This window comes from Anser brachyrhynchus (genome assembly GCF_964034855.1).
Source record: "Anser brachyrhynchus genome assembly, chromosome: 9".
NCBI classification, from domain to species: Eukaryota; Metazoa; Chordata; class Aves; order Anseriformes; family Anatidae; genus Anser; species Anser brachyrhynchus.
Window position 1 is genome coordinate 1,131,728 of NC_137703.1, and position 19,848 is coordinate 1,151,575.

General features: G+C 44.7%; 1 long non-coding RNA gene across 1 annotated transcript; it reads left to right on the top strand.

Moving 5' to 3' along the window:
• The first annotated feature begins 6,716 nt into the window (after window positions 1-6,716).
• Window positions 6,717-13,565, top strand: LOC308199912. Its single transcript, XR_013955088.1, has 6 exons — window positions 6,717-7,283; window positions 7,509-7,608; window positions 8,482-8,709; window positions 9,430-10,999; window positions 11,683-11,804; window positions 13,312-13,565. It is a non-coding gene; the product is annotated as an uncharacterized lncRNA (long non-coding RNA).
• Window positions 13,566-19,848: the final 6,283 nt, after the last annotated feature.

A 19,848-nucleotide genomic window follows, 5' to 3' on the forward strand; every position in this document is an offset into this window, starting at 1 on the left:
ACTTCAGTTACTTGGTTTTTCTGCAGTGATTGTTACTCAGTTCAAATAATCAGCTAAGCACGGCCACAATTATGTAACACATATGACAATATCGTATCTAAATTTACAAAAGTATAAAAAAACCTGACATCTGAACCCCCCAAAAAACAAATTAGCTCAGAGTTAAGGTTTCTTCTATTTTCAAATATAACCCGTGGTATAATTTAGGTTGCTAAGAACGATGGGTCGGGAAGGAGTTCCTCCGCCCCGTGCTGTTTTGCAGCTGCTTAGCGCTACTTGGCACAGTTCAGGCACGAGGGTAATGCACGTGGTTGACCCTGTCCTCTGACGTGCCATCACCTTCTGTCCTGAGTGCCAGAGCCCTTCCCTGGCCGGGGGTTCCTGCTGCTTTTGCCCTCAGTTGGGCTCCTTGGGCACGGCACCACAGTGGCCGGGAGCCCCTCGTGTTTCCCGGGACTGGTGGCACGTCCCCGGCACAGCTGCTGCTGCTCCTGCAGCCGTCTGCGTGTCACGGACATGTATGAGGACGTTATCAGCAAGGTTGAATAAGTGGCTGTCTTTTGTTCTTGCTTGGTGAATGTGATAAACCTCAGGAATAACAGTTCATTTCCCTCTCCTGCTTGGCTGCTTACTTGGCCTGTGGGTTTCAGACTTGGGTTTCATTCATGGCGAGATCGCTCCGTTTGTGTTCCTGGGTTCTGGCTGCAGCACGGAGGACGAGCCGACACAATGCGTCTTCTGTGCTCAGCGCTTTGGTCATTTCCAAGTGCTGCACCCCAGATGAATTAAAAAAAAAAAAAAAAAAAAAGGAGCTTCTATTTATCAGAGCAAGATAAAGCATTAGAGGAATGTGATGTGACATGAAATATATCACTTTTTGTTGTTGAACGAAGTTGGTTCCTTCATTCTCTGTATCTCAGACTAATTTTAGAGTATTTTCAATATTAAGAGTCTAGAATGTGTTCAGGCACGTGCTCATCAACTATTGCTCAATAGAAATTCTTGAAGTTATACTGAAATAAGTAAAGACTGCAGTGCAGGCACTTGAGCTCAGAGGACAGTGAACGTATATTAGGTATATTAGTTAGACGCAGCACTTGTCCTTAGTTAATAACTGCATTTTCATCTGTAATGTTCATTACGCTCATTGCATGTATCAGAAGGGATGCAGGAAGACTCAGTAATGAATAGGGCAGCTAGCTTGTGAGGTGCTGCGCAGAGCTACAGCAGAGAAATGGTCACCAGCCCGAAAGCTTCGCTGTTGTTGTACCTGCTGTCCTCCCAGAACCTGCTGAAGGACTTCTCCCAGCTGAGCTGAACGTACACTCCCTTTCTCCTGTAAGGGTGAGATACCCTGCTCTGGTTAATCAGCACGTGATCCACAGATAAGAACAGTCCGATCAAAAGATCCATCGCCTACCTGAGACCTCTCGGCTCCCGTTTCACTTCAGAAAGGCACTCTATTACAATTTATGAACAGTATCAGAAGTTTCATGGGCATAATTTTTCCAGCAGAGATTTTGAATAAATACCTGCCTCTTTGGATTTTACTGACTATTATTATTTCATATGACAGTTTTCACATGAATTCTATGTTAACAACAGTTTAAGATGATCTTCATATTGCCTCTAGCCCTTTTTCTCATCCTTCCTCATACCTGCTTTTTTCTTTTTTTTGAAATTATTCTACATTTTCTGATTCATCTGAAAATAAGTTCTATTTAAATACACATACTTTATGTATTTATTTTAATAGTGGACATTTTTCCTATTGAGAGATAAACTTCCATTTCCATTGAATTATTTTATATCAGTTTGTCATAACACTATCATCATAATGTATCTCTAACCATGGGTCTTAATCAAATGAAATTAGAAAATGACTGGTCGAGGATAAATTGCCACCAGCCATGGCATAACAGCAACTATTAAAGCAGTCAGCTCCAGAACGAGTGAGTGTGAGCAGCAGTTAGTTGACTGAGCAGCAAAAGCAATTAGGGTTTATTTCTGGGTTGTCCTGCGTGGCAAGGGCCAACTTGCCCTGTCTTTACTCATATGCAGCAAAAATGAATTCTTACTACAATAAGCTGATTAGTACCATAAAACTGATACCAGCTAATATAAATGTTTACACAGGTACTTTATCTGAAAAACATGGCTCTCTTATCTATTTACAAATCAGTAATGAACCAGCTTTGAATGCTAGGACTGTCCACAACCGTGCACGCAGGGCACTTTGTGTGCATTGGCTTTAGCCAGCGCATTTGCTGTTTGCCGTGTTTGATGGACAGCAAAGTCAGCCAAAGTGGGGCTTATGAAGTGCCTTAAAGACACTGGGCACAAAAAGAGCACCATGAGAGTTTAGGTTTGTTTGCAGAAATTGCTGCTTGTGTGGCTAACAGCGGTTTTTTTTGCACGCTCCTCATGGACAAAACTGGCGCTTGCAGGCAGGTTGGCACGGCGCAGTTAACTCGCAGCTAACTGGGAGCAGCGAGCTGTAAGCAGGCATGCATGGGGAGCCTGAATGAACAGTCAGGAACACTGCTTTTGTGGTATTCAACAGGCTCCAAACTAATAATTTTGTTTTAATCGTTATGAGTCAGTTAGTTATTTTAGGCCTTGCCTGCACTAGAAGAAATCGTGCTGGAATAGGTGGGAAAAAGAAGGCAAGCATCCTCAGCAGAGGGAAGTACTCCTCGGAGGAGGAGGAGACTTTGAAGGATTCTCTGCTCTGATTTTCTCCCAGAGTTGTTTCGACCGTTCAGTAACTAGTTACTCTGATGGTTTGTATTTCTGCTAAAGCAAACATAGCTTTTTACTTTTTATTATTCCAGATTAGCCAAGTGTTGGAAAATGGACTGAGCAGAAAGTATTGCAGCAAAATGTTTTCAGCACATAAATGTTTTCGAGGCAGTAAACTCCCATCTAAGGCATGCTTAACGAAGTGAGCCCTCTGTGGGGGTTATTATGGCATGAGCAGAGGGTAATTAGTGGTGACTCAGTGTAGAGGGGAAAAAAAAAGCTGGCTGTCACAAGTTCTTCATTATCCTCTGACTGAAATGAATGCCAGTTGCTGTAGTGCCACTTTGTGGTGAAACTGGGAACAAGATGAACATAAAACTACCCATAAACAGTTAGCGGAACAAGGAGCTGAGGTCCTGCCTTGCAGCCCACCCGTGCCCGGCTCGGCACCGCTGGGCCGCTCGGCTGAGCCCAAGGACCAGCAGCCCTGCAGCAAGGAGGGACTCTCGCTGGAAGTCGGCCACCTCCTCGGCCGAAGCGGGGTGCTCTCCTGCGCTGCTGACCCACAGCTGGTTCCACCCTTAACGCTTCTGAGCGCGGGGAACTGTCCAGCCTCTTGAGCTCGAGCGTTTATCACAGAATGATCCAGGTTGGAACAGACCTTCAGGACCATCAGGTCCAACCACCACCTAACACTGCAAGTCCACCACTAAACACGTCCCAAAGCAGCACGTCCACACGTCTCTTAAACACCTCCAGGGATACTCCAGCACCGCCTCCCTGGGCAGCCCATTCCAATGCCTAACCACCCTCTCCATGAAAAAATTCTTCCTGGTGTCCAACCCAAACCTCCCCAACACAACTTGAGGCCATTTCCTTGCATCCTGTCACTTGTCACCTGGGGAAAGAGACCGACCCCCTCCTCGCTGCCACCTCCTTTCAGGTAGCTGTAGAGTGTGATGGGGCCTCCCCTCAGCCTGCTCTGCTCCAGACTATTTCGGTGACAAATTTCATTGGCTTCATCTTAATCTAAACCAAAGATCTTTTATGTAGTACCAAATTTTGTTAGACTACCACGTTGTGAATTGGCTGCCCCTAGTAAGATCTCAGAGCAGGCACTTGCACCCTGGCCGGGCAGGGTGGGCTCTCGGTGGGGCCTTGCTGCAGATGACAGCGCCCTGTTGTGCGTCTTTTCCTGGTGTCAGAGCTATCAGGAGGGATAGCAGCACACTGGAAAAGCACGGCATTTACTCCTCGGGTCCTAAAGTGAGTTATTTATTTTCTTTTTTATATATATTTTTTTTTCACTTTGTTTTCCAAGTTATTGTATTCACGGAGACTACTTGAGACCAAAAAGAAGGGGCATCCTTTATTCTCTCTTTTTTTATTGATCTTCTATACTACCTCTTATTAGTTTTTCTTTTCCTGCTCCCTGCAGACAAGTCCTGCCTTTCTCGTCTCACCCCCTTTCCAGGGAACAGCATGAGCTGTGCTGCGTTCAAGGCCTTCCATGCGATTAGTGGCAGAAGACTGCCCATTATACTGCCTTCTCTCTTCCAGGTTTGAAGCCAGAAAATGTGTCCTACATTTCCTAAGAGGATCCCCTCATTTCTTTTTGCCCTATTGATGAGCCAGGCTCTCACGAACTGCGGCAGGGTGGGATGTAGTGAGGCCATGGAGCCGTTTCAGAAGGCTTCTAAAACAATAAAAGGAAGAATTGCTTGCCAAGTCAAATTTTACAGTCTCTTTTCAACCTGAACAGGCTGACAGCAGAAGCAGCAACAGCTAGGGCTGGTGAGGGTGCACATGATTAGGAAAATCGAAGTATGTTAAAGAACAGCAATCATTATTTGAATTACTTAGCTATTCAGGAGTAATTCTCCATCCATGGCCAACCCCACTGGAGTGTAAGTGCGGAAAACACAAACTAAATGAAGTGGAATCAATTTTCTCTATTTATTTTTATAAATGAAAACTGTTTATGGTAGTAATTCCAGGTGCCCTGGTCTGTTGCTACAAATGCAAATTAAAGGTGATTCACCACACCTCCCTTGCCACAAATTTCCCAGCTGCCTTATTTAACTCCTTACCCAAAGGCAATTAAATTAACACATGTAAGCTATTGCTCCCAAATGTGATGCATCCAAGGAGTCACTTTCTCTAGGAAATGCAGGCTTATAGGGGCACGCTGGCAAGAGCATCCTGCAAGGTTGGCAGGGGGTGATGTGCTGCAGTGAGCCCAGCTGGCTGGGACTGTCACCTGGGCAGGGACCTGCAGGGACACAGGTGCCCAGGGCAGCACCCAAGCTCTGGTTTGCTCACAAAATCACAGCCCTTGAATAAGAACAATGCAGGGAAGTGTCCATTGGCTGAGAGCGTGGCTGTTGCAACTGCTGTTGCTTTTATTTTTGGTCTGAAGTTTTGTCCCGTTTATTGTTTAAAAGCTCTCCTGTGGGGCCACGTTGTTTAAAAATACTTCCAAGCTATAGGATGTGAAGAAGGAAAGGAAAAGCTTGGATAAGGCTTATGCTAGCTTCTCGTGTTCAAGTGGTTATAAAGAGCTGGTAAAAACAAGTCGGTTGTTTTACTGAATTGTCCTTTGTATCCTACAAAAGGATGAGAAGCACAGTCAAGCTTTGGATTTCTCTGCCTGCTGGCATGAGCAGCTGAGCACAGTCACCGCAAATGCTGCAAACCACGAGATCCCCACCCTCAGCCCTTCAACAGCCAGTACAAGGCTGCTTGGGTCAAGTCATCCACTCAGAGAGGTGGGAGGAAGGCACACAAACAGCTTAGGAGCTGTGTTTTGCAGAAGTATCACCTCAAGGACATCGTTACTCTGTTCTAAGGGAAGCAAGTAGCGCTGAAATGCTTGTTCCTCAAACTGCCACAGTGAACTGGTAAGCCTTATTTCCCAGAAAACTGCAAAACAGAAACCACATCTAAAATCACATCTAAAATATATTTTAAGGCCTTTTCTTCCCTTCCTGCAAGAACTTCCTTCAAGTTCTAGTCATGAACTGATTTCTTTATTCAAACCTTCCTGTGAACAGCCAAAGCTGGAGGGAACTGGGCTAGGGTAGCAGCACCCCCATGCTTCCCCCCCTGCCTGGGGCACTGACCATGGCTTTTAAAGCTGTCCAGTACAAGCTGACAGTCCCTTCAGGACTTAAAATTCAGGGTTAAGTTCAGTCAAAACACCTGAAAGGGAGTCACTGATTACCTCTGTGAGTGTTTTCAGGTGAGTGGAGGACAATTTCGGGGAGGGGCTGTACTCTCGGGGTGGCTGAGCTGTGAGCTGAGGTGCAGGGCTATTGCTAGGGAAGCTGGGAGCATCTCACAGCAGATCAAACCTCCTAATAAAAATCACTGTTATATACTTCATGAAAGTCTAAAGCTTAGCCGACACAACTGTTAAATTGCGATCCTCTCAGTTAATCTGGATTGACTTTATTCCACGCTTATTAGCCACTTACCAAATGCCCAGATACTTTTTTTTCTTTATTCCTTTCTCATGGCGTTATTCTGCCTTCAGTGGTTTGTTTCGAATTCAAGTGAAATCTGCTTTTCAGTGTAGATACCACGTGGGTGGTTCTTTATTACATTCTCTTCTTCCAAAAGCATTTGAATGTTGTTTTGGGTAGATTCAAGATGTCAGTAAGAAACGTTCAGCACATCGCCCTGTTTGCATGCTTATCTATTGTGAGAAAACTAGGTCTTTTCTGAGCCTTTTTATCCTCTCTCCTGCTAAATGACAGATGACAGGAAGTCAACAGGTAGATACTTTGCGGCGTGATTGCCAAAGAGAAGTGGCCTAAATCAAGTCTTGATTGCTGGTAAATCTGGAACAAAGTGCCCAGGATTAATTGTCGAAGGACAACAACTCCCAGCCATAACTGTTGAGGCTGTTCAAAGTGAGCTTTGCATTTTATTGCTTGCCAGAGGCTATGGAAAAATCTAGAAAGATTGCTTCCCCATAGTGGTCTTTTAGGCGTATCAAATATTGGTCTGGTCTCGATGACTGCAATATCCAGTCATCAGCTTGGTGTCCTGGCAGGTGGGCAGGCACAAAAATGCCTGGGAGGAGCAAAGAATGCAGAGAGAATGGCATGCACCAGCAGGAGGCTGTTAGTTGGATGCAGCTGTGACTGAATTTTGTGGTGTCACAATTAGTGTTTTACCTTTAAAAATACAAGGATTACCCAGCTGTTATATGGTGCAGGAGTGACTGGCTGGATCTTGGTCTTATAATTAAGCAGAAAGAAGAGCACAGAATTTGAGGAGAGCCCACACTTGTACCCCACACAGAAGTGTGCTCGGTCCTTAACTCTGGCAAACACGTAAAGAACTGAAAAATTCCCTGTCTTCGGGTATTTCTGAATCCTGTATCCCAAGGGTCATTTGTGCAATTAATTGTTCCAGACAGACATCAATAGGAGATTTAGTTTTTTGTTTACCGGTGTTCTGTGCTACATAATACCCTAAGCAAACCCTGATCCGGTATGAATTGCAGAGTTTCACTGAAGACAATGGTACAATAGGTATTTATATTACAAGTGAGATTTTGTTGCTATGATTGCCACTTCTTCAAATACCCATATAATCTTAGTGCAAAAAAAAAAAACCCACAGCCCAATAGAATGTAAATGTGTAATTTTGTAAGACAGATTGTACTCAGATGTCACCACAGTACTTAGAATTAAGAGTTATGTATTTTTAATTGTTTCATTTTGCTGGTGATTTAATCTCCTCCTGTGCTTTTACAGTGCACCCTTGTAACTGAAAGCCAGGGATAGGAAGCTTGTGTTCTCACAGAAGTCCCACGGCAGAACGGTGTTTCAGGACACCAAGATCTGGGCATATAAGGTAAGAGTAAATGCCTGACACCATTCCATGTAGCTGTCTCAGAGGAGAACGAGCTAGAATAAAGTGAAACATTTCTTTCCTAGATAGAATACAAGGGAATGTTAGTTTATATCCTGTGCTTTGATCAGATTTTGAAAAACACATCAGGAGCTTAATTCCAAATAAAGAATGAGAGATGTTCCAAAGTTAATTCTTACTTCTGAGTTATTGTTTTAAGTGATGATAATAAACAACCTTCTGTTTTGACATTCTTTTGGCAAAGTCACAGAGTCAGAATATCTCTAATCTGCATTTTTGTGAAGTTTAGGAACATCTGATACCTTGGGTATATATGGAGTAAATCAACTCATTGCACTCATGTTTCAAGATCTAACTTTCATTCCAAGTTCATATTTCTATGTATATGTTTCAAAAGATTATATTTGAAAATGGCTTTGGCACTGGGATTAGCAGTTTTTACATTTGTTTGCACAAGTCTCCATAAAAATGTGTCAGCAGGAATAAAAACTCAGGATGGAATGCAAAATGAATGGAAGCAACCCCTTGGACAGGATGAGGCTGAACTCCAGCCTGCTCTCCCCCTCACCGATACATTCCCATCCCCACAAGATCAGAGTTCTTCACGGTCGGTAGGGTATTCATCTGCACAGGCAGCTGAGATATTCAGAGTTACTAATTTACAGAATTGAAGTCCAGGGGCAGGCAGGAAACAGAACTGAGCAGAGGCCTGAGGTTCTGTATGGACAAGTGGCAAGTTCCAGAGTTAAACTGCAGGAAGCCCAGTAATTCATGGGCATGCCCCATGCTCCTGTATTTAGCTATGTTGTCAATTTTGCCTTCTGGTCCGTCCTCCTGTCTGTATCTTTCTTGCAGTGTTTCTCTTACACACCTGCAGAAGCATATTTCTGCATTACACATCTGCCAGAGCTGACCGGTCCTTTGCCAGTGTCCAAAGGTCATCGGTGAAGCTGACAAAAGGATCATCACTTCCTTGTTTGTGCTCAGCAGCTGGATACGAGCATTCAGCTTACAGATGGCCATGAACCCTCCTTGCTGTCAGCTACAAATTCTGCAAGAGTTGAGGAGTGACCCACAAGCCAGGTAACAGGTGCAGGAAATGCCACTGAGCTCAGGAGCTTTACAGAAATGATTAGTGCTGGGAATAGCAGATAATGAATTAGCCTCGGTTTATGTGCTGATGGCTGGGCTGGGCCTGCGCACTTTGCCCGGGGCAGAAGGTGCAGTTTGGCTCTTCTGTCCCGAGTGGGAGTGGGCAGGATTCTGGCACCTGGCTGCTGCCCGCTGCCCCGCTCCTCCTGCTCCCGGGGGCCTGCGAGCGTGGGACTGGCACGGCTCGGCCTCGGGCCTCAGGTGTGCCTCTGGGCCACAGGGCAATGCCGAACCTGGTGTACGTGGCACCTCCTTCGTGCAGGGTGGGCGAGGAGCCCTGAGGCAGGCTGGTAGCTTGGCACCGCCATGCTTCCAGCAAGGGGTGTGTGTACACTGGGTGCTGCTGGAGCTCGGCCACCCGGGCCTGCTCCCACACCGTGGGGCTGGCTGTTTGCACTGCCGGCCTAGGGTCACGCATGTGGAAGTGAGATGCAGCTGAGCGAGGGAGGAGAAAGAGCCAAAGGCTCTTTGGGTGTGTTCTGAAGCAACAAATGCATTACCTGCGGTGCAGCATGTAGGCACTCTAAGTCCTGTTGTAGCCTTCACAGGACCTTAGAGAGAGTCCCTGGCCTAGCAGCCGGTGTCTGCCCAAACACTTAACTGTGCCTGACACTAAAATGGAACCGTATAACCTGTGTCCCATACCAACAGGGAAGTGAATTAAAACTTTGGATAACACTTAGACCAACCTCTCTTATTCTCTACATGGACCCTACAAGAGCGCTGGCTGTGGCTCACAGCTGTTTGAGCTGCAATCACAATGTGAAATCAGTGCTGTAGCTACAGCTGCAGAAATTCCAGAAGTTCCTGCTCTGGGTTGCCTGCAATGTAAATCAGGGCGTGAGCCCTCGGAAAATGCTGGTCTCTGTCTGCTTCATCTCAAAATGAGTGCTTGCTTCTATTTAAAGACAATGTGTTTTACCCTGAGTTTATCACAAAAGGCTGGATAATTGGATGATACAAACTGGCATAGCTCCACAGATGCCAACTGGCATTTAACCCCATTTCTGCATTACTTGATGGCTGGAACCGCTGCTTTGGATGGGCATCAGAGCACAGGGATACCAAGGCACATGCAATGAGACATGTCATTACCTAGTGGTCAAACCACAGTACAATATTTTAAGAAGTTTGCATTGTCCTAACCCCTGAGTCCGGTGTGCTGGCACGCACGTGGCGACTTCCTGACCGTGTGTCACCTACCTGGAACTGAAACCTTTCTATTTCCCAGAGGTACAGTTGGTGGCACCTTTCCAAAATTCTCCTGGCAAAACGTGTTTGTAAGTAAGCTGCACAATCAGTGCCTTGTCACAGTGTGCGTAGATCTCCAGATGTTTTGCTTATTTTCACATCCCACAGACACACACTGTAGTTTAACGGAGGAAGAACTGGATTTTTTTTTCATCTGTCATCTCTTTATCACTAGCTCTTGGTGAATGACTAGAGAATTTATGCGTTGCAGATGCAGCCCCTCAGCTCCAGCGAGGAGCTTATAAATAGCGTAATGCAAAAACTGCAGCCTGGCGCCAGTGCTGCGAGCTGCAGAGCCATGTGCCCTTTTCATGGAGGAGTCTGTAGCACAAACTCCTCTTGGCCTTCTAGCACATCACTGGGCTCATAAATTTTTCTGAGGTTAAAAATAAGATAAACAGCCCTGTCTAGTGGCAATTTCAATAACTACATCAGAAGGACATTACTTCTAAAAGAATTCAGCCCCATATGTGTTGAATCAAGTGCGTTTAAAAATAGATGGTTGGCTTGCCTTTCTACATGGCAAATGCTCCAAGTTCTTCTCCAGAGACCCTGGATAAACATGTGAGGCCGTACTCTGCCGTTAGCTTTCTCCTAAGAGATTAGCTGCCTTTATTTAATTTTCACCAAAACCAATACAACTCCCTGATGGCTTGCCACTTCTCAGGCTGTGGCTGTATCTAACGCCTCCCCTTGGACGTACTCAGTGCTGGAGGTCCAAAACCTGCCTTGGGCTCCCAAGTGGAAGCTCTCTTTGTGCTGGAAGCCGTGTGGGAGCAGACTTTGCATCACTCTGGGTTCTTGTGGGTCCTGTGGTGCTCCTGGAGGTGGCTCTTACCCGCAGAAAGGGGAAGGTTTTGTTGGGATCGCCGTCTGCACAGCTCGGGGCCTGCAGCAGCCCCGCTTCAGGCCTTCCCGCGGGCTGCCGTGTGCGCTGCTCCGCTGGGCCCGGCGGCACCCAGTTCTCGAGGTGAGCCTGGTGGGGACAGGGGCAATAGCACGGATGGCCCAGCGAGGATGGGGAACCCGAGGGGCTTTTTCATGATTTTAAAACCCCATCACCACATAAGGTGGGCTGGCCCAGAGCTGGTGGTTTGCAGGGTGGGCGTGGGGTGGGCGCAGCGGCAGGCAGGCATCCAGCTGCCTCCTGACACTGGGGAAGGTGTTATCTCTGGCCTCTAGAGTTTAGCAGCCTGACACCCACCTACGTGGTCTTGCTTTTCTTGTTCTGTCACACTCAGGTGTGTGCTCATTGAGATAAGAGATTTCCGAAACCCAGAGGCAGCCCACCCTCCTGCTGCACACCCACCCACTCATCATTATCTGCTCTGTTTGCTCTTAGAGAATGTTTCAAAGAATTCAAGAATTGTTTTTTTTTATGATATTGATGGTAAAAGAACAAACAAACAAAAACTTTTTATCAAAAGGGAAAATGAGTGTGAAGGGAGCAGTTAGTGAAATTATTGGTATTATAATTGACTTGTGTATTGGTGTTTGTTGTGTATGTGCATATGCATCCATGCATTGTACAGCCTAGATCTGGGAGTCACACTGCCTATATTAGTTGTGGTAAATCAAACTAAGTAAGCAGAAATAATAAAGAAATTGCGAGAGGCAAAGACTCGGCATGCTATCCTTGTCTAATGATGTCAGATTGCAGAGGATCAAAGGTCGGAGCCTGAAGGAAGGAAGGTGACCTCACTAGGAGCTGCTCAGATGTCAGGTGAAGTGCACGCCCCACAAACACCGATAGCATGTTGGTGCTGCAGCCAGAGGTAAGAGCTGAAGATGCTGGTAGATTACAAAACAAATGGCACAGGTTTTTTACATGTAAAACTCTCTTGAAACAAGAACTCTGCTTTTTCTAGGCAGGCAGTCTTTATTTCTTAATCTCAGGGCAAGCAGGTAGAGACAGAAATAAAGCTGTGGCTAGCTGGAAGAGTCATGTGCAACAGAGCTTTAATGTGAAGTCTAAACTTGCATGTTTGTCTGAAGTCTCCAATGAAGCCAACAGAATTTTATAAAAGGAATGCATTCTTGTTAAATCTGTCTCCTCCCTTGCAACACCTCCAGTCAGAGCCTGCAGCCTTGACTTGCTTTTTGCATAAGCAAAGGCTGAAGATAAAGAGAGAGAAGCAATAATAGAAACCTGCAGTTTGCAAAGTGCCCTGCCCAGAAAGAATTCAGGACTTTGATTCAGCTGCTGTCTCTGGACTCTTGCTTTATCTGAGTTCTGTGTAAGTGCTTTTCTTTGTGCCCCATCTCTTTGTTGCCTTTCTCTGCCATATACCAGACTGAATCTGGTGAATTAGGTTTTTCAGTTATTTTTGTCCGATGTTTTTTAAGCTGCAAGTCCTGGATCATGTCTCCTATTTCTCATTCTCCCCTTGAGCTGGGTTTTCTTTCTTACATCTCCTTTTATGAGTTCTGACTCAATTCACTCACTTTGTGTGTTGGCATCTCCCATCACGACTGCCTGCCAATTCCTTGCAAGCCCCGTGTCATCTCCTCCACGCACTGTGGTTCTTGGCTGCCTGCCGAGTCTCAGACTTCACACTTCAGGATTTCTAGGATCTGCCCTCTTGAGAATTTTTTCCTTTTTTTATTTCCTCTCCCTTTTAATATTTAAAACGATTTCTCCTCTGGCCCTGAGTTGAACTCTCTCCAGGCACAAGGCAAATCAGACTGTTCTGCAGCCTGAGGTGGAGCATGCTGAGCTCAGACGGGCAGCACAGAGGGCAGGCGCCGTGTGCTCCTGGGGTTGTATTCAACACGTGAGGGTCTCTCGGCTGCCGCTCTGAACAGCAAGATCTGTGGGTAACCCAGCATGCCAAGTTTTAATATGCTCCAAAGATTGATAGATGCTAAAAATTCCATTTGGTGACAAACTGAGGGAAGGCAACAGTTGACAGGAAGCATTATCCTGGCAGTTTTAAGTTGTTCTTCCTATTTGCTGTAAAGGGTATTTCCCACATACAATTGTGCAAAATTGAATAAGAAAAGCTAGCTAATTTGCAGGGGAGAAAAAATTCTTAAATGTGGTTGTATATAAACCAGCTTCTCTTACAGACTTATTTCTAAGGCTTCCTCAAAGTTGCTTGCTCTTTTGAAATTCTGTTGCTGGTTTTGTGGTTCCATTTAGTACCAAATGGCTACTTTGCCTGCTTTTTTGTATAACGAACAGTGTGTATGTCAATCACATATAAAACAAACTTGCACGTGTTAACATTAAATGGTCACAATCACTTTCTCATACTCTGTTTTGATCTCTGTGGGAAGCAGGCACAGAAAGAGACGAAGACTGTGGATCTAGAAATACGTACATGCTTGCAGAAGAACTTGCTGGCCTGCACATGCATTGCTCCAGTCTTCATGAGAAGTTTGTATCTGACCTAGTATCTGGACAAAAGTTTTCTTGGTTCTTAACCTGTAGTATTAAGGCAGTAATTCCATAGCTTATGTTGCTCATTATAACTAATGTAATAATCACATAACAAAATATACAAATAGAGAATAAAACTGTCTTTTCATCCTTAGACTAGAATACTGTGTTCTTTATAACCCATTTATACATTTGTATAAACATGCCATATGGATATTCATTAATGAATGTTCTTTGCAAATATAACCCCTTCTTTCTGCATGTAATAAGTCAGCCTTGACTTCTGGATAATGTTTGCATAATTGGAATAACCTTATGTGCCAGACTCAGAAATTGCTTAAGTCAATGAGAAGCTGTAAGTCTTTCCACTAAGCTGAACAAGTTTAGGATCTTGATTTATTTTCGTATTTAAATTTAGATCTTTCTGCCTTTGTTTTTTTTTGCATAGCAATTTTATAATATTGATCACTTGTGATATATGGCTGATCACATAACTCATACACTATTATTTCTTTCACTCGATTTGATACCTATAAACTCTTTTGCAGTAATGTTACCCTCATCAAATTTCCTGGGTAAGGATGTCTGTATACATATTTGTATACATACATATAATATACATGTGTGGGCTGTCTGTATATATTTAACAGCACAAACTCCATTCTGCACACATGGTTTCTGTGTGGGCAGAAAGATTTAATTCACAGACACTGGTGCCAGAGCAGGAGTAGCCTGGTGGCTAGCAGTCCCACACTGGCTCCCTTCCTAGCTAACGCACGCTGCCTTTTACACAGCTGCGTGCTCATCCTCGCGGGAACAGAGATGCCTGTAGTGACCGACTGTGCAGATTTCTCTGTTACAGATTCTCAAATGCTCTCTTTATGACCTAGTGTTCTTATAAATAACTATTTTTGGTTACTTTCATGAGCTGCAGTTGACAGCGGTGGGACTCCTATTTAATTACATTATGGTTCTTATTAATACCAGATGTGTTCATCACAGCTCGAAGGATTGCAGTGACTACCAAAGGAATTACGCCTTAAGTGGAGTCTGACATGTAAATCTCAGAGTACTGTTCTCCAGAGACTCATGTAAACTGCCCGTCATTTGTTTGCTCCTTCAATTCTTGTATTAAAGGCACCCTAAGCTGTAAGTGTACCTGTCGCTTAACAGGGCTTGTGTCTAAAGCACTCTGCTGAGGCTGGCTGCTCTTCGCAGCAGTCATAGTGAGCGGAGCAAGCTGAAATGTCCCAGAACCTCAGACTGAATGTTGCTGAAGGATAAATCTGAAGGAGCAGCTGATTTTTTATCAGGGCCTACCTGGGTGCGTTCTTCAAGAAGTCAGCGGTAGGGCACCAGAGCAAGCAGTGAATGGTTGATTATACTGTGGTATGCAAGTGAAGATCAGAAAAAAAGGCTGTTCCTGCATGTGTTCTCAGTGGTAGGAATTAAGACGGAATATCAGGGAGGAATGCAAGACAGAAGGCTCTAGCAGATAAGGACAGCGTGCAGTAGCAGCTTCTCAGGAGTCAACGGCAATATGAGAAAAAGCAGCGTCTGGATCTCAGGGTCAGTTGATATGTTTGCAGATAATACACATTGCTCGTCGACTCTGTTTAAACAAGTTTCTCTTTTACAAACTGATTTTTGCCAGTGATTTAATTGCCGGTTTGATGATTGCTTGCAACTGCATATAAATCACTGTCTAAAGCATTGTTTTCATTTGTCTCCTTCAAATATACAGCATTAATTCTGGAGTAATAAGATTGGCAAAATACAATGTATATTATTCACATCTGTAAATGAAAATAACTATTAGTTAATGTCCAATAGAGATTATCAGCTAGATGTCTTAGCAGCAGCTCTATTTTATGCAGGCAGAATTTAAATAGGATTGGGGTCAGCAGTAATTTAGTCTGAATAAGGATGTGGTTTTTGGTTATTGCTGAGCTGTATGCAGATTTGAAAAGAACACAGGCAGAGAACTTGCGTGGAAGTAAATGAGAACAAAACTTAATCCTTTTCTATTTTCTGTAAGCATCTGCTTCTTCTTTTATGTGCAAGGGAAAGAGGCAGGTAAGGAAGTATGTGTGATTGAGTGATCTGTGAATTATTTGCATCGATAGATTAATAACCTCACCATATGGAGCAAAATGAATGAAAATGTGTACTGTGCAAGTTGGTGTGTGCCAAATTTCATAATACTGTGCATTAATGATTTCTAGGAGAGGATTTTCTCAAAATACAAACACCTTCAATTCTACCCATGGAGCTGTGGATGCACGTCCTTCAGTCCCCCTCTTGCCACTTTTGTGCCCCCGTGCAGCATTCGGCCCCACCTCTGCGGCGTGCAGCACCTCCACCTCTCCTTGGGCTGGCGTGTTCTCAGCCCCCATCATGTTTGGTAAAGCCAACAACATCATCAGTGCTGTTGGAAACATGTACAAAATTTAAGTCTTTCAACATCTATGTGAAAGAAATATTAGGTAAGAGATATTTTACACTGCAAAAGAAATTGCAGTTCGGATGCTTGTTTGTGGTTCAGCTGCACTTTGTGAACCTCTTAGTTCTCCCAAGCCACTTTGCAAATTCTGTATAGCTACACATTTTCTGGTGGTTTCCTACTACTGTGCTGGTAGTCCCAGATAGAAACCTGAAAAAACATTTTCCTACATAATTTCAAAACCTAAAGAATGTTGGATTTGAGTTGAATTGTTAAAAATACATGGGGAGAATCTTAGATTTCTAAATGAGCTACAGATGTCATTTTCAGGCTGACACTTGCTGTGTTCTTGTGCCACTGTAGTAGTCAAGGATGTTTGTTTCCAGCCTTCAGCTGAAGAGTTAAGGATTAGCAGAGGCATCTCCTGCTGAGATGCACATGGTTTGGTTTTACATGATGCTAATCATCTATGCATTGAAAAATGATGTGAAATATTCCAGGTTCTAACTTCAAAACTTTGGATCTTGCAGAAATGAGTAAAAGCCCCCTTCCTGCAGGTGGACTTATTCGAGAAAAAGTGCAAATACATGACTTGCACACACACACACGTGAGTGTGTGTATGACACATACGTGTCCTCCTGTGCCTAGGTGAAGCAGTAGCTAAGGTCAGACACTTCCACACTTTTCTACCTTCCAAGTTTTAGTCATCCTACATTTTCAGCTGGAGGCTTGTAAAGGTTAGCTGGAAACGAGCTTATCAGTCCAGGAATGTAAGTCACAAGCTTCTTCAGCTGTTAGTCTAGCATGGGAATTTGAATGCAGAAGAAACAAAGGATTAATGGGGCTCCGATTTTTATGTCACACGTGCGATATTCTGATGTCTGTTGCCGTAGATACAGCACAACCGATCCATGAGCAGCCAGCTGACTATAACCCGCGGTTTCTTTGTACATAAAAACAGTGCTGCGATTGTATGTGGCTAGGCATACTTTTTGCACGAGGTGAAGGAGGTGCATGGACAGCGTCTCTTGTTAGCTGGGGACAATCCTTGGTGTCCCCGTGCCAGCACGAGGCCCACAGCTCGGGCGCAGAGGGGGCCACTAGGAGCCCTGGGGGTAGGGGACGGTCAGGAGAGCGTTCCTAGTGCCCCTACCGTGGCTAGGAGTGGTAGAAGGCAACTAAAGCCAGACAAACTTCCTCTCAAACCATGGAAAGCCAAACAGAGGCCTTATTTATTGAAATGATTAAGTCGTTATTCATTTTCATTGAGTGTGTTTTTGGCCTGTGAATGCAGGATTTGGAACTGCCCATTCTGCGCTCGTTTTTCCATGTCTAAGCCATTCTCGCTCCGGTCGTGTTTTGTTCCAGCTACATCCTTTTCCCCCATAAGAGCGCAGTGCCTGCTGAGCGGCTGCAGTGTGAAGGAATTTGGTGCTGGAGACAGGGCACTTGTGCTTCTTGTCTCACCTTTATAGCCTTGATATGCATGAAATAATTCCCAAGTCTTACAATCACTGCGACTGGCCCTACTTTACATGTTATTTTTATTATTTAAAAGGAATCCTTTACCAACACTGGTCTTTTTGGTCTTTATTAAGTGAACACTCTTCATGACAAATGTGCACTTAAATCTATTCTGTTCCATGCTGTTTTTTCCAAATACAGTCTTTTCACTTCCCTTTCTCCAAAGAGCATGAGAATGGACAAAATGTGAAGCATGTGTAAATGAAATGATGGTGTACAGCCCAGAGGAGAAAGGAGATCAATTAAAAGAAAATAATAAAAAAAAGTCTTGAAATCTCACTTATAATGGATTCAGAAGTTGCCTGCTTGCTTGCTTGTTAATGTGGGTCTATTAGGACTGCTAGCTCTGCTGCCTCTGTTTAGCTCTTTGTGAAGAGCTTTTCATACTGTATTTTTCGAATACAGAACTAAAACCATGCTGAGCTTTTCTTTTGCCCTGACAAGAGCTTTTATGTATGTGCAGTGGCTGCCTTGTTCTTTGCTATCTTGTTCTTCAGTCCTGGGCAAAGCTCTGTATGTGTTAGAAGCAGGCAGCCCTACCATCCTGGCATTACCTCTGGTTACTAGGAGCAGGATTTCCATGCTCCTGGAAGGAGCGACCCATTTTTTGGTTCATTATTTGCACTGTCTTTCTTGCGCTTAAATGAGAGAAATCCCTGTTTCCTTTGGGAGGGACAGGGACAATGGAAAATAGTACCCTTCTCGATAAAGAGGCTTCAGACTCTTTGTCAGTGACAAGTCAGCTGTGAATACGTATTTCCCCAAACAAACACGCGCTGTATGTATATGCTGGCGGTCTGTTGCATATCCTTGACCTCAGCTGCTCTATCCAGCAGGACTGGAAGTATGCGAGGCATGCCGAGTACTCTTCTTGCAGGTACTAGCAATGATGAGTTGAGAACAAAGAGAGAAGAAATAATCACAGAGTGGTTTCTAAGCTAGCCATTTTTAAAAAGAAATGTATACATGAATATATGAATACAGATAGGTGCATAACTAATGAAAAAAAAGGAACTAGCTTTAACATCAACTTGCAGAGCAGCGTGCTTGGCATTGTTTTGTACCTCTTTGTACAGTCTCACTAAAGAAATCAGGAGCTGGACGGGCAAAAAGCCAGCGCTCCCTGCTCAGCCCCACATTCACCAGGACTTCCCACCGGCTTGCAGAGCGCTGCCAGGGGCCTCTTGGGGCCGCTCCGTACGGCTGGCTTACAGCCTCTGCAGCGGTCCCGTCCTCGCTAAATGGGATGTGGCGACCGGGGTCAGTGCTTTCAGCTCGGGAGGCATGCAGGACAGTGTCGGGAAGGGTGCGGTGACACCCGTCCTTTGCCCTGTTCCTGGCTGCGTACCTGCCTCTGAGCCCGGGCTCTGCCACTTTGGGTGCCTGGGAAAGCCGGCACTGTGGGCACATTTGGTGGCTGTGGGCAGAGGGAAGTCTGGATCTAGACTAGGGGAAAAAAGATGTGCGTTGATGCCTATAAACATATATAACTGTCTTAATAATGCGCCTAAAGTGCCCAAATGTTTCATTCATGGAAGGATGTAGCATACAAGCAGTGTTTAAATGTTCATCTCAAAATAATGCATCCCTCTTTCCCGTTTCTGCAGTGAGTACCAGCAAAAGGGCAAAGAAAGGTATTTAATTATATTGTAATTTAAATACTACTTTCATTCAAAGTAGGACTCTGTGAGAAAGGCTATTTTTAGACTGAAATTTTGGAGCAGACCTCTTTTGTTGTAGAATGACGTACTTCTAATAAATCTTTCCTCCCATGTTTTGGAGATCAACTTTCAAAATGTTTGTGTCATAGAAGCTTGCTGTTTCTGTGTTTTCTCCTGTATTTGAACCATTTCAGTTTCTGTAGCTTTAGTTTTTTTTGGCTAGTTTGGGTAAGTAGTTTAGTCCAAGAACATTGGTGTGGTTTTTATCATTGTGACTGGACTCTTCTGTTAATGGTTTACTTAAAACAAAGATAGGTATTTGCTGTGGCGTTTGCTGGCCAGTCATAACTATCTGGAGTATTTCAAGTATTTCTAGGTTTTCACTCACAAGGATAAGAACATCTGTAGCCGGCTGTCCCTTTTAATGTCGTCTGCTTCTGCCTTAAATATTCCTCTTGGGATTCCCAGGATATCTGGGAAAGGCTTTTGAGACTTCGAATCACGATGAAGCATAGCCTGCCTGGGGCCACCGGCCCTAGCCGTGCCTGTGGGACAGACAGCGGAAACAGCTGAGGTTGCAGAGGTGCCGGCAGCATGATGCGAGGCTGCAGCGCCCGTGGCACAGCACTGGGTATGGCCGAGCACCCGCAGCTCTGCCTGCCGCCTGGGGGAACGCTGCTCCGCGTCCGCGGGGGGACCGAGTGTCTCCATTCTTCTGATGGGCTGGCGGCGTATAGCAGTGCCGTACGGGGCTGCTTCAGGCTCCGTGTCCTCATGCTAGGGTAGTACAGTGAATGTTATCATTAAC